The sequence below is a fragment of the Aplidium turbinatum genome, chromosome 11, assembly GCF_918807975.1.
Source record: "Aplidium turbinatum chromosome 11, kaAplTurb1.1, whole genome shotgun sequence".
Lineage (NCBI taxonomy): Eukaryota > Metazoa > Chordata > Ascidiacea > Aplousobranchia > Polyclinidae > Aplidium > Aplidium turbinatum.
Genome location: NC_137482.1, coordinates 23,948,316 through 23,963,459, shown reverse-complemented (window position 1 = coordinate 23,963,459; position 15,144 = coordinate 23,948,316).

Here is a 15,144-nt window from a genome sequence, read left to right as displayed (position 1 = left end):
AATATCATTGAGTTATCGCTATGTTAAACAATATGGACGCCAAGATCCTATTTCCGTGTTTTCTAGATCAGCATTAAATCGCTACTTCTGCAGACAATACGCCATTTCACGCTCGGCTTATTTCTGCGTTTCCGCATTTCCGTCTTTTAGTGTTGCCCTTCGAAGATAAAGATTTTCACAATCATGAAAACAAAACCTTGATATTGTTTAAATATATTAGAGTAAAGAGAATTTTTTTTGGCAGTGGCTATTTGACCGAAGCCGGTCTTTGAATCTGAAACACTATTTGACCGGTCATGACGTCACTATATAGGCACTTCTTTCTTTTTCTCTTTCAAAGCAAAATACGAGAAAAGTGCCTATATAAGTTCTAAATCCGACAATTATGTTCAACTGATTGGGTGGCGCATAGGATGGTCTCGGGTTGGTGTTCCAAAGGGAATGAGTTCGATACTACACGGAAGCGTTTTTTTTTTCAATTTTCAACTAAATTTTGACCCGAAGTGACTCAATCGTAAAGCTGCTGCATTTTTGTGGTCAATTTTTAATTTCAGAAGCCTACAGCCCAATTTTTTATGTCTTTTCAACTATGAGTAATAAAGTCAGAGTTTTTTAATTTTCTTGAATTTGAGAATTTCTCTGAATAATTTTCCGTTTGTCATAAGAGGATGTGACCATGTTTGCCAAACAACGCAAAAATGTAATGCGTCGTTCGGCAAACACGGTCACAGATCATCTGCCACCTAATGCCCCGAAAGGCCATGTGACCTCCGAAATCGGCAAAAATCCGATAACTTTTCAACCCGTTAAGCTAGCTCAGAAGGCCCAGAAATTAGCATATTTTTACTTCGCAAAAACGTTGACGAGGCCAAACGGCAAAAGTTGAAATTGCCTTGGCAATTGCTGTGAACGTTTATCACGAAAAAATTGTACCAAAACATGTAAAACGAGAAGAGAAAAAAATAATCGAATAGTCTATCACGACCGCACTGTTTGATTTGTTGTGATGTAATAATACCAAAAGTAGCGATAAAGCGAGCAACGCGTTACGCACGCTGTTACGGTGATTCACGTTAAATAAGTCACGTTAAATAAGCACTGTAATGCAATATATGCTTCAAAATGTACCATACCACAGCGATCACATATTGGCAAAAACGCAAGCAAACACCAAAACAAGCACCAATATAGCCAAATTATTTCTTTATATTTGAGTCAATATCTCAGGTAAATTGTGTTTTTGCCAATTTTTAATCAATGTGGTACTATCAATTTATCCTACTATCAAAACTATCAGGCCTACTATTACTATTCTATATTCTAGTGCCACCAACAGACGAAATAAATGTTTCTCTCTTCAATCGCTATTCTACTTTACCAGTGTTGTCCAATGCTGCCACAGCAAATTTGGAAAAAGCACAAGATTAAAGAAAAAAAAGCACAAGATTTGGATATAAAAGCACAAGATTGCAAAATTGAACCTTTGCGACCCATTTTGTGCCAATTTGAAGAATAACATGACTCTGAAATCAACAGTTTAGAGAAAATACATGCTTACCGTACTACATCACTGTTCTCTTTCAATTCGTGATCTTTAATTCAATATCATAAATCTTACAAAAGGCGACATATCGATCAGTTTTGTCATATTGTATCAAACTTTTAAAATCAGGATCATTCAACCATTAACGATTAAAATGCTGTTTATACCACTTTTTTGTTTTGGGACTTGGTGAATGATTGTCATTATTTGATGCTGAATGCTGATATACCGGTATCTAGTACTCTTTTCGCTGCTCTTGTTATCTAGCAACACAACCTCTGAGTCTGGCGACGAGCACATATCGTACTCTCTTGATCTCCTCAGATCAAATTTTTAGCTAATCTCGTTAGGCTTGATAACTCAATGTGTAAAATTGGTCAATATGCCTAAGTACGGTACCAGAAACCTAGTTACCAGAACCTTTTAGTGCCAGTCCTTAATTCTCTACTAAACTCAAACCCTGGTAGCAACTGTTAATTTGACTTTGATTAAAAAACACAAGATTTAGCTAAAAATCGATCGGAAAGCACAAGAGCACAAGATCAAAAGTAAAAACACAAGATCTTGTGCTAAAACACAAGCCTTGGCACCACTGGTGTTGTCGCATAAGCAGCGTTGCCAGATGCTGGGAGCTTCTTGGCACCAAAAAGTAACTAAAATTTCACCAGATTGCATACAATTTCACAAGATTTTTAAAATACCCTAAATAAAGCAATTTCGCCTGAAAATACAACCATTAGCACTTCAACAATCGGAAAAGTTCACTCTACTAATCTTGTTAACCGGATGTCAAAATCGAGCCTCTAGAAGTATGCGAAACTTACAGGAATAACCAATCAAGGCTTTGTCAGCCCGAAAATAAAGATTCAAAAACCAAACCATGCCTGATTGACATGTGTTCAATACTGCACACTTTTTGTGGCTACTTCAACCACCATCTAAAGACGTATGACCAACACTACCCATAAGAACCATAACTCCTCCGAATTACCAATAAGACCGATCGAATTACCCAAAAGTCACGTCGAATTACCTGAAGCGGCTTATGGGTAATTTGACCTCAGTTATGGGCAATCAATTCCACGCGACATATGGGCAATTCGACATGGGTAAAACGTACAATCAGATAAACGTATGACAGAAGGTTCAAACATAGAAGAACGTATGGCACGGACGCAACACCTCGTCTTTTGACAAATTTAGGGTCACTTGCTCAGTCCACAACTGATGACTTATAGGATTCTTCTGGCATTTCCTGCTAGAATGACTGAAGTCAGCTAAATTTTAGAATTTTTGTTAAACGCTCAGTAGGCTAAAGCATGGTTTCTTTGAGTCATTACCATTACCAGTCCCAGGTATACAAGTCCCCCCACCCCCCTTGGTAACTCATGACAAAGACAGGACTCAATTCAATTTTCTCTTTCGCCTTAGTTGTGTGATGTTCTAGGCGTTACCGGTCTATTAATCATCCCTTAGTTAGGCCTTAGTGGCGCAAACTTGCAGACAGGCAAGAAATTTATCACAACAGCGCAAAACAAAACTTATTGCGTTTTTCGACCTTTTAAGCACTCACTAAAAATCCGAATTGGAGTGCAAGGCAAGTTTAGAAAAATACAGATAAAATTTGGACATATTTTGGAAGGTTGGACAAGTCATCTGCATCAAGTGACAGTTTAAAACAGTGGAAAGCATTTAAGGATGGAAAGGCACAAGGAGTGATATAGCCTATAGCAGTAGGCCGACTACTGAGACTAGTCGAATATGGTGCTAAGACGAGCGGAGGATTGAAAATATTGTGAACGTAATTTGGAGCCACTTGTTTACATCTGCGATGAAGTGATTATGAGATTACGGTGCCGGTACTCTGTGTTTTTGATAAAAATAGACGCGTAAGTTGAAATAGACCAAAAATTTGGGTGGAGCTTCAGTTTATACTTTATACTATTCAGCAGGGACGTGCAGTCAGGGGAGGTGAGGCACTGCTACTGCCTCACCTGCCGACATCTGGCAAAGCAAAAGTTATATCAAAGAAATGGTTATCACTGAATAAATATTATTTGTTAAAAAGTAGGCCTAGTAACTATGCACGATTTTAGGTGCTTTAATTTGTGTGAATTGCTGTAGTCGTGCCCCTTTTCCCCAAATTTTACGTTTCTACATCCAAACTGTGCTTTAATTTTTTCTGTTTCTGTGGCGATATTCAAATCGAGCGTTCACGTGGTCAAAATCGTTGAAATACGCGAGGAGAGGCAGCGCCAAGCTGTGCCTCACTTCAGATCAGAAAAATTCCATAGGCTACACTGTAGCCTATTATGCGTGCCTTTTTCTTTCGTAAAATCGCCCAGACATCATCATGAACGATTTGAGGGATGCCTCAAATGTGACGTCACAGCTATGAAACCTTTTTCGTCAAGCTGGAATGCGCATAGTACATGGTATGTGACTTCTTGCAGTGTAAAGGATTATAAAATGCAACTAAAATGGAGGAAGATTTAGTATCAAATCTGAGAGATTTTTAAAAACTAAACTTTCAATCCAAAGTTGAAGTCATAAATAAAGGAATACCTGTACCAAATTTATAAGGTTTGCATCAGACGACTGAACAAAAAAAAATGACTCGCAAATTTCAAAGAGATTGGTACGGTACTCAAAAAAGAAGTGGGGGAGCGTTTAAATATTACGTAACGCTGTTTTTCCGTATTTTTGAACCCCCTCCCCCATGTGACGCCAACGTAACGTTTTTGTCAACCCCCCCTCCCCCACGTGACGCTTTTCCATTACAAAACCCTTTTTGCCAGTTTATATCAAAATTATGACGTGAAAACACGTGGTGATAAACGTTTGAGACATGAAATTTTAGCTATATTCTTTTTTTGGAATTAAAACGTTATGTAAGGCCTACCTACTGAAAGCGTTTACTGGGTAGAGACAATTATCGTAAAGTTTCTTGCCCAGAGAAACAACAGCAAGTGTCTGCGTGATGCTCAGCATGATGTTGTTCAGGGTTACCAGATACTCAAGCTATAGTAAGGCCAAATTCATTAAGGCCAATTTTTTTATTTACTTCTATTAAGGCTAAATAAACGCTAACAACTTAATTAAAATATTTTTTTGTAAATGCCATTTAACGATCAAGCATAACAGAAAATAATTTAACACTGTCAGACGTTAATGGCCGGTTCGTTTGCATAATCTGTTTAATAAACAATTAGGCCTACTGTAGTATAGCAGAAAAACTAGAAACCATTATCACTTTAATTCATCATCAGTATGCCTTACTTACTGTATAGGCCTACTTACTCATTTTCAATACTTGGAGAATAGGCTATACCTTAACCTTTCAAAAAAATGATTAAAATATAACTGTTTCTGATAAAATTGGTTCTTTCTATTATTATTACTTTGCTTTTTTCCCGCGCTTTTTACAAAGTAAGCAGCAAATATTTTGCTCTCCATGTCTAAATATATAAATTGGATTAAAGAAAAACTTAGGTCTGGAGAATAGCTAATTTTAGACAAATTAAGAAAGAAATTTAATTGTGGTCATTTCGGTCCAAAAATTTTTGAAATTGGTAAAGAATTCGCAAAGACAGAACAACTCAAAGAAACCCATAAAAAGCATCCAAGTCTGCGGTTGCCGCATGTAGCAAACAAGCAATTGACTCGCCAGCCTCAGCTTTGGAAGAATAGAGATGAGGAAAGTAAATGATTATCCAGTGAAGCAATTGAAGTACAGTACGGTAGAAAATTTATCAAACAACGATTAGTAAGCCATGTGGATTAATTGTTTTACATTCTATTGTGTAACATCTTGTTTGCTGCCCATTGTCAAATCGGTTCAAAGTTTGTCCTAAAATTTTTTGTTTTAAATTCAATTGTTTTTTTTAACTTTTCTGCATTAGCGTGTGTTGTATCGGTATAAATCAATTTAATTAAACCAGCGCAAGAGTTTTTAATGATAAATTACTTAGTTTTTGACATAAAAATCGAACGTTGGCCAGCACTCAAGCCTAGTCAGTTTTTAAGAAGGGCTGCCAGACAAGTTTGGATCAATCGCACTTAGCCTAAATCGACAAAAATTGTTTTTTTTTTCTTGCTTTTATTTCAATGCGAAGTGTTTGATTTTTTTTATTTGAATTTAAATTTTGTTGCTTTATGTCAGTGGAAAAGTGTCATAAATTGTTATTTTGGGCTCAAACTTTGTAATAATACGTCGCCTGGATTTGATTTGTTAAATTTCATCTGAAGAAAACATTATTGACCTATTGTGTCATTCGCGGTTACTTACATTTACATTCTATTCAATTTGTTTGTCAAATTATACGGCCTACCTTTTTTTAAACTGTGATTATTTTTGTATTGTAATGTTTTTACTCGTAGCCTTGTACTATTTATTGGCTTGAACTTTTCTTGGTTGCACTGAAGTTTAAACGCCCTTGCTACAAGAGTTTATTGATTTCAAAAGTTTTTCCTATTTTTAATCACCTGGAATAAAGTTTATATTTGAATAAAACCACAGAACTTCACTTGAGGATCGCAGCAGCACATGATTTCTTTTCTTTTATTAATACTGTATTACTGAACATCAGCCTATCTTGTTTCAACGTAATTTGCCGATGCTTGACATTTGTCACATTAAGAACTGGGAAGCAGCTGATTCGATGACTGATATAGTCTTTCGCTGCTTCCTGTCTGTTGTGGTATTTAGATAGCTATGGTACTATTTTATTCGTATTGTGTATAATTGTACCGTACTATTGTCGCAACAGACAAAATAAAAGGTTTCTCTCTCTCTCTCTTACTATTACCCTGTAATCAGCAGGTCTATGAAGTTTTTAGATGGTTTACAGGATCAGTTGCTTACACCTTACTATGTACTGACTAAGCTAAGAGACTTCACTAACTAGGCTACTTGGCAATAGTCCCGAAACCCGGTTCAACTCAATAGAACCACCCTGTCCACAGCAAACACATTCTCTACTCTCTATATCTCTACTTAGTATTTAAAACGGATATAGTTCAGGCTTTAAGTGATACTTTTATTTGCAATTTACTTAAAATAATACTTTCTAAACCGGTCAAAATTTGCAGCCATAAAAAGGGCCAAATAAGGCCAGTTGCATCAATTTTTTTAAGCCAACTGCAATTTAAAAAGGCCAGATTTTTGGAATTTGGCCTAAAAAAGGCCATCTGGCAACCCTGATGTTGTTCACTCACATCGAAGCAAGCTTTGTGATGTAAGAATGCTGCCTGGCAATTTCGCAATGCGAGGTTTTAAAGCACTTAGAACCCGTATGGAATTAAAGTACCATAGTTGATACTTGATAGAGATTTTGTTGGTGCTGTTGGATATGATTTCAGCTTAATTTAGTATTCAAACGACGATACCAGCCAGCACAAATAAACTACCGTACAACTCCTCAGCTTACGAACAAGTTGCGTTCCGAACGGCCGTTCGGATCTTAAATTGTTCGTAAGTTCAAACTGTAGCCTACTGTTGTTTGGTGTAGCCTACAGAACTGCTTAGGCCTATGTCTACTAGACATTCGTCCATCACATACGCAACATACACCTAAGTTCTTTCTAATATTAAACGCATAGAAATAAAGTGGGGGCGTGTTGTCACAGCACGATTTCCATGTGATAACCCAAGCGTATAACCACGAGTTTTCAATGGAAGGCATAGTTTTCAGTTCTCTTTCGTACAAGCAGTGAAGATTAATAAATTTGTCACCACAGCAGAAATTATGAAGAGTGCCATTGAATTTTGGGCAAAATCAGGTTTTTTAACTAAACTAAAAAATAGTCTGGCAAACTAAGGTAAGATCATAACTGATCAGGAAAGATACCTTTCGTTAGCTTTAAGCCTGCTCCTTTCATCATACCAAACAGATAAGACATGCAAGTAGAGATGTACACATGGTTGTTGAAACCACGTGATTTCATATCACGGGGCGTGTTGTCACAGCTGTGACCACACGCCCCGTGGTGTGCATTTTTAATATTAAGAAACATAAAAAATTATTTATTAGCTTATACAACGAGGTAATATGCGTATTTGTTAAAATGCAACGCTATTTTAGGAAATAAAAATTAATATTAGATAATGATACACACATATATTCGATAGTGACACATAATTCTCAAGATGACATTTTTATTGTTTTTGATAATAGGCATAAAATTTTTACCAATATGTTGTCAATTAAATTTGTTTGCATTTTGCATATTTTTTTATTCGTTCATTCTGTATTAAAACCAATTTTTGTTGGTTTCTGTCATATTTTAGTCATAAAGCACATGCAGAAATTTTGTGACAACACGCCCTATGCTCTGTGACAACACGCCCCGGGGTGGGGCGTGTTGTCACAGTCCATTTACTTGCATTAAACATGCATTTATGTAAAAACGAAATAATCCAGAAAAACTTTAGCTATAGCTAAAAGAAGTCGAATGATACCTCTTTCAATTGCACTATCTAGCATTTCGATACCATTGGTACAGAACAAGATAAAAATTGTGACAACACGCCCCACTTTGCCCTAAAACACAGCAAACATTGTCTCAAATCATTGCATTGTATTTACATAAATATACATTATACAGTGTAGTGTGCAAAGTAGCCCACGTAGGCTACACTGTTTTATGGATTTAAGCTGTCCATCGACGTTGCAATAGAAGGGGGGGGCGTCTGACAAAAAAGGCAGCTTATTCAAAACACATTAGTTGTTGAGTTTGAATGCAGTTATTCTACGTTTTCTTGAAGACTTTCTACAGACTCGACGTTCTCTTGCGGTCAACACGGTTTCTGAAGAATTGGTTCAAGGAAGATTGCACTGTCTTTTGTTTCTTTTCATCATAGATAATGTTTCTTTTCATCATAGATAATCTTCTTGTCTTTGCATGGCTTCCAATTCCATTAGTTCCTCATTTGTCAGTTCCTGTGTGTGTGACTCAAAAAGCTCTTGAAAGTCATTTTCCTATAGGTCAATATCGAGCTTTTTAAATATTTCAATGAGATTTTCAAGAATCTCTTTCTGCTCTTGCTGAAATCATTGAAAGGTGTTTGCAAACTGTGGGCACAACGCCTTCCAGACACCATTCATTGTGGTTTGGGACACTTCACGCCATGTAGCATCAATGTGCTCTACAGAGACATGATGCAAGTTTGCTCGTTTCTTGAAGCGTTGGAACCATCCAGAACTTGCAGCAAATGTTTCGTCTTCCGCACTATTACCAGCTTTTGTCTTTAAGTCTTCGAGAAGTGACTTAGCTTTCTCTTGAATTAGTGCTAGGCTAAGTCTTACACGCCGCTGCCACTGGTGTTCCATCCATAAATGCAGAAGCTTTTCCATTTCTTCTACAAGCTAAGCCTTCCCCTTTTATTGCTAATGATGGTAGACTGCATAGGCACTGCACTTTTCGCATGTTCCATAATACGCTCTTTGTAATACGCTTCCATAAAATCGTGGCAATAATGGAACGATTCATGCCGTAAGAGCTTGCTACATTCACTATTTTTCACCACTATCAAGCTTAATTGACACGTTTGTTTCCATTGAGATGGCTTGCCGTTTTCTAGCGCTACCACTCGCATTACGCTTCTTACTATGCATCTTTTTACTATCTTACTATAAATCTCTACGTGTGGCAACATTGATTGAATCTTTATCCTCGGACTGGAAAAGCTTCTTGCAGAGCTTAATCCTGACAGTTTCGCATACGCATAGCCGTACGAGACCAAACCATTTTGGGGGGGCAGAACGTAAATTTGCCCAAATGTGCACGCTTTTATACAAATTGCCCAAATATAATGTATGCGGTGCGTGATAACAGCGAAAAACTATCATAACAAGATCACCAGCAGTGGCGTAGCCAGTAATTTTGAAAGGGAGGGGTTTGACGGCGTGTTGCGCTTACGGCGACACCCAGCAATGGGGGGTCTGGGGGACCTCTCCCAGAAAATTTGAAAAATTACTTTGAATTTGGTGCATTCTGAGAGTATTTTCACCAAAATGTGGTTATGAATATTCCTGTAAAATGGTGCTGTCCGGTGGCATAGCAAAAGAATAAGATCATGTTTTCTTCGGCATTTTTCGGAAATAAAGCTACAAGTCTCTATGTTTTCTTGTGGCTAATTCTTGGCTGAGATATTTGAATGTTTGGTAATGGCAAAGCTCGCTCTTTGCAATATCGCCGAATAGTAGCAGAACCTTTTATAAAAGTAAATAAACAAAGCTAAGCAACACCTTAACCTTCTTTTAACAGGTATAAACATGTTTTTGTTAAATGCTGTGGTGTTGCTTAGCTATGTCCGTTTATGGTTAAAAAAGTACTGTGACCTCCCCACCCGAATTGTTTTATAAAAGTAGGCTATTCACCAGATTTATATAAATTCATATTTTGTAGTTGCCCAAATCAAGATGATGCATTTATGGATATTATGAAAAAAATTAAAGACTTTGAAAATTTTGATGCCGAGGCAACTGCATCATGCCAATTTGGGCAGTTTTATAAATAGACTATGATCAGATAATTTCATATTTTTGTTGCCCAAATCTAAACGACACAGTTATGTACATGGAAAAAATTAATGAATTTGTTCATTTTGGGGAAACTGCCTCATGCTAATTTGGGCAGTTGCATAAACAGACTAATCAGTTTCATCAAATAATTTCATGTTTTCAGCTGCCCAAATCAACACGATGCATTTGTGAAAATTAATAAAATTAGCTATATAGCAAACTTTGCGTTTTGATTTGGGCAGTTTCACAAAAGTATTAGAGACATATTTTGGTGGCTGCCCAAATTGGCATGATGCAGCTGGTTAAATGCATTTCGTAGTACAGTTTGATCACCATGCTATACAATACATCAATACGGGTGTGCCAAATGAAAAATTTGCGGCACATTTCTTGTGCAAATAAGAGGCTGTAGGCTACTTAGTTTGATAGGTAAAAGATACTACGGTAATTTATAGTTTTTCTTAATTCATGCAATTTTGTAGCTTTTTATATAGCAATTTTTGCCCTAATAATTTCAAGATTTTGCCCGAATTCGCGACGTTTTGAAACAACAAGGAGGGGCGGCTGCCCCCCCTGGCTCGTACGGCTATGCGCATACGTGTAGAGGCTTTGAATCACTGACGCACGCCCGGTCACCGAGATTGACAGAGTGACGCACGCCCGGTCACAGAGATTGACAGAGTGAAGTTTCCGATTGTTGAAGTCTTGTTGCTGGGGAACTATTCCATCCATTAGATGCCGCTGAATGGAGAGCAGTCCTTAACGTGCGTTGCTCAATGCTCAAGCGCACGTCCCGAGAGTCCAACCAGCGTAGCTTGATCTTGAAGCTTCTTCGTTCCAGAAGTCACGCGCTAACCAACTGAGCTATCGGGGCGGACATTGGCATTGCGGCAGTGCACTCCACTGGCCGGAATACTGACCTAGCCTACTGAGCGATTGTCGTCTAAACAATGACCATTGTTGGATCACGGATACGAAAATCTACAATGGATTTTTATATCCATGTTGCCATTTTGACGATACAATTCAATTCAATTTATTTTTCTTTGCTGGCGCGAACATGTAGAGAACGATAAAGTAATCACACGAATTTTACACCAACAAAAGGAGAAGATGACAAAACCAAAAGGTTTAAAATATGCATCAATAAAACTGTTTGAAAAACATAATCTTAAAAATGCACAGCCACCAAACCTAGAAAAGAAAGCGAAAAAAGAAAACTTTTATTTCTTCGATAATAAGATAGACCTACAACACTTGCTAGAGTAGCAAGGGCAATTTAACACAAAAGAAATTCAAAAAGTTACAAGCTTCCCGAAGTTTTTACTTTGAGAGTCTCGCATTCAAAACTTGGTTGTGATGTCATAAAAGACTCAAAAAAATAAAAACTGCAGGAAACCGGCTCAGTGTGACCATGCGGATTCAGAAAAAAGTAAATAAAAATAGAGATATAATTAAGCATAATAAAATAAAGACATACTACTTTCTGTTCAAATAAACTTTGTTCAATCAATTTAACTTTCCAAAAGTTTTACAAAAGTTACAAGTGAAATAATTTATGGCGATTTAAATCATAAATGCAATTATATTTCCACCAAAAAGGTAGTGATAAAAATGCAACAACAAAAAAATTGTAGTCAAAAGCAAATTAACGAGAACGATTATAGTTGCAACAATTTGTATAAAACATTAAAGCTGCAGATGTAAAATAATTTTGATGATACGAATTTTAGTACAAAAAAAAGATCTGGCAGCACTATTTCTAGAAATATAGTTAGGCTACCTAAAGCAAAAGCCAAGCAAAAGCCAAACCTTAAGCAAAAGCCAAACTTTGATTCATTCATGGGGCCTGCTTTAGAACAAACATGTGCGGTATATGAAACTGATGAAAATGAAGTCGAATGCCTAATAAACAAACTAGATGTTAAAAAATCGGATGGACCAGATGACATCTCTTCTCGAATGTTAAAGTTATCAAAAAGTATTATTGCACCTCATTTAACTAAACTTTTTAATGCATGCTTGAAACAAGGAATATTTCCTGACGCTCTAAAAATTGCAAAAGTTATTCCTATTTTCAAGAAAAACGCAAAAGCAGATCCAACTAATTACCGTCCTATTTCCTTGCTTTCAAATATCAGTAAACTTTTAGAAAAAATTATTTACAAACGCTTGATGAGCTTTCTTGACAAATTCAACGTGATTAATGATCAACAATTTGGATTTAGGGAAGGTCATTCTACTACGTTAGCAATAAGTAATCTTCATGAAAGACTAATTGAACTCAAAGAAAAAAATCATTACGTTTACCTGTTATTTCTTGATTTAGCAAAAGCGTTTGACACCGTTAACCACCAAATACTTCTAAAAAAGCTGGAGTTTTATGGCCTGAGAGGTTTAATGGGAGGCCTTATAAAATCTTACTTACACAAGCGCAAACAATATGTTTCTGCTGATGGCTTCAAATCAAAGCATGAAAATATCACATGTGGTGTTCCTCAAGGATCTGTACTTGGACCATTGCTTTTTCTGCTTTACATAAATGATTTGCCTCTTATAACAACTTTCGATTCTCAGCTATTTGCTGATGACACTGTTTTTTTTACTTCAGCAACATCTATTTTGCAATTGCAGCAAAGCACTGAAATTGAGATGCAGCGTATCACTGATTGGTTCAATGCAAACAAATTATGTATCAACTACTCCAAGACATTTTACATGTTACTTGAACGAAAAGGAGGGTCAACTTCAAAACTAAATGTAGTCTTAAACAACACAAAAATTCAAAAAACAAACAACATCAAATATCTTGGCATATTTCTTGATGACAAACTAAGTTGGAATTATCACATTGAAGATCTATCTGGGAGATTGGCAAAAATATCTGGAATATTTTATAAAATTAGAAACTACACAAACAAACAAAGCATGTTAACACTGTACTATGCTCTTGCACGATCAATAATACAATATGGCATTTTATGTTGGGGTTCAAGCACACAAAAACTGCTCAAGAAAATTTCGACAATGCAAAATCGAATCATTCGCACAATAACCTTTAGCAACAGAAGAGCAAAACTTTCACTACTGTACCAAGATCTCGACATACTTCCCATCACTAACTTGTATCAATTAGAAATTTCTAAATTTGTCTTTAAATTTAAAAATATGCTATTGCCAAGCTACTTTGAACCTTACTTTAAGGAAATTACTGAAGTCCATTGCCATGGCACGAGAGCTTCTCAAAAAAATAACTTTCACTTACGTAGTGTCAGCTCAAGAAAAGGCCAAGGCAGTTTGAAATTCTTAGGCCCAAAAATATGGAATGATTTACCTTCAGAAGTAGTAGGGGCTACGAGTATAAAAACTTTCACAAAAAAACTTAAAATTTATTATATGAAAAAACTTTGTCTGTGACTGTTTTTATTGCCACAGCATTGACGAGTGATATCGCAAATTTTTCGGATTGAACATTGTTGATACTACGTAGACCTAGGCCTACTACTCACGAACTGGTGCTAAGTACTATTTATTAACGGCTGTCATCTTATTAACTGTATTCAAGTCGGCCTATAAACTGACTGATTTTGTTAAGGTTTAAAGTTATATACTATGATTAGGCCTACTTTTAGTGTTCATGCTTCGTCTTTTATGCTAGCAGTTAGAAGTTGTTGTTTATGCATAGTTTTTTTTTTTTTTTTTTTTTTTCTTATAACTTACTACTTTTGTAGGGCATGATTTTTTTTTGATATTTGAATAAAACCACAGGAATTCACTTGACTGTCGCAGTAGTAAACAACTTTTTGTGTTCATTTTTTACGGAACGTAAGCTTATCCTGTTTTAACGCATATCTTGGTTTCAACGTGATGCCGATGTTTGACATTTGTCACATTAAAAACACGGGAAGCAGCTGACTCGATGACTATTATACTTATAGTCTTTCGCTGCTTCCTGTCTGTTGTAAATTCTAGTTATGGTGCTATTTTATTTGCATTGTCTATGTTTTGTACCGTATACTTTTCTCGCAATAGACAAAATAAAAGGTTTCTCTCTCTCTCTCTACCATTCAACATATTACAATTTAATGAGCAATTTGATGACAAAAATAACTAATTTGCACAATTTAAAGTTGTATTTTAAGGATAAATAATCACATCTTAGTCCAACACAAGCAGTTTTTGTTATTTGACCGAATTTCCATTGGAAAGCCTACTTCTTGTCTTCTCTTTTTTTTCACATTTTTCTGACATTCCACTTCGTAATTTCCTTGCAAACGTTTGAAGAAGATGAAATTGTAATTTTTCCTTTATATTTTCTTGAGTTTAGCTTATCTCCAGGTCTTAAATTTGCACAAATCCAGTTTTTAAACTTGGACCTGGAGAGCAAAAATCTTGCTTCCGACATTCAAAAAGCGCGGGAAATATCGGAAAATTATTATACGGAAATTATCATAGCCTACGACGTAAAGAGAAAATAAGGATTGTTTCCAACACATACAAACCCGCCAGAGATGCATTTACGAAAATATAAATGTTCGTAAGTCGAGAAGTTACTCGTAAGAGTTACGTAACGTTTTGCTTGACCCCCCTCCCCCCCGTTGTGACGCTAAAGTTACGCTTTTCATACCCCCCCCCCCCTCGATAGCGTTACGTAATATTTGAACGGTCCCTGGCCGTGTGGCTATGCTTCAAAAATCGCCTTTTCTGCTTTCCCTGTCTCTTGTTTTTAATATCTAGTGATAATGTTTGGACTAAAGGGTCTCTACAACTAAGTCACAGATGTTTTAGTCCAAAAGAATAGGCGCATGGATTTTATTTTTGATAAATGTGAAAGCATGCTGCTGATTTTTTTGATTACAGTAGTATGATATCGTTTTTGTTGTTAAAAAATTTTATTGTATAAGTGACTTGAAAAAATTAGTGCCTCACCATCTAGAAACCTCACCGCACGTCACTGCTATTCAGTTTTATGTTACTTTAAAGACAAAACTGCACTGACTGTCATTAACTGCATTCGACCTTTCCTATCCAGAAACTTCTGCACATAAAACATTTCCTACACAATGAAAAAGCAAC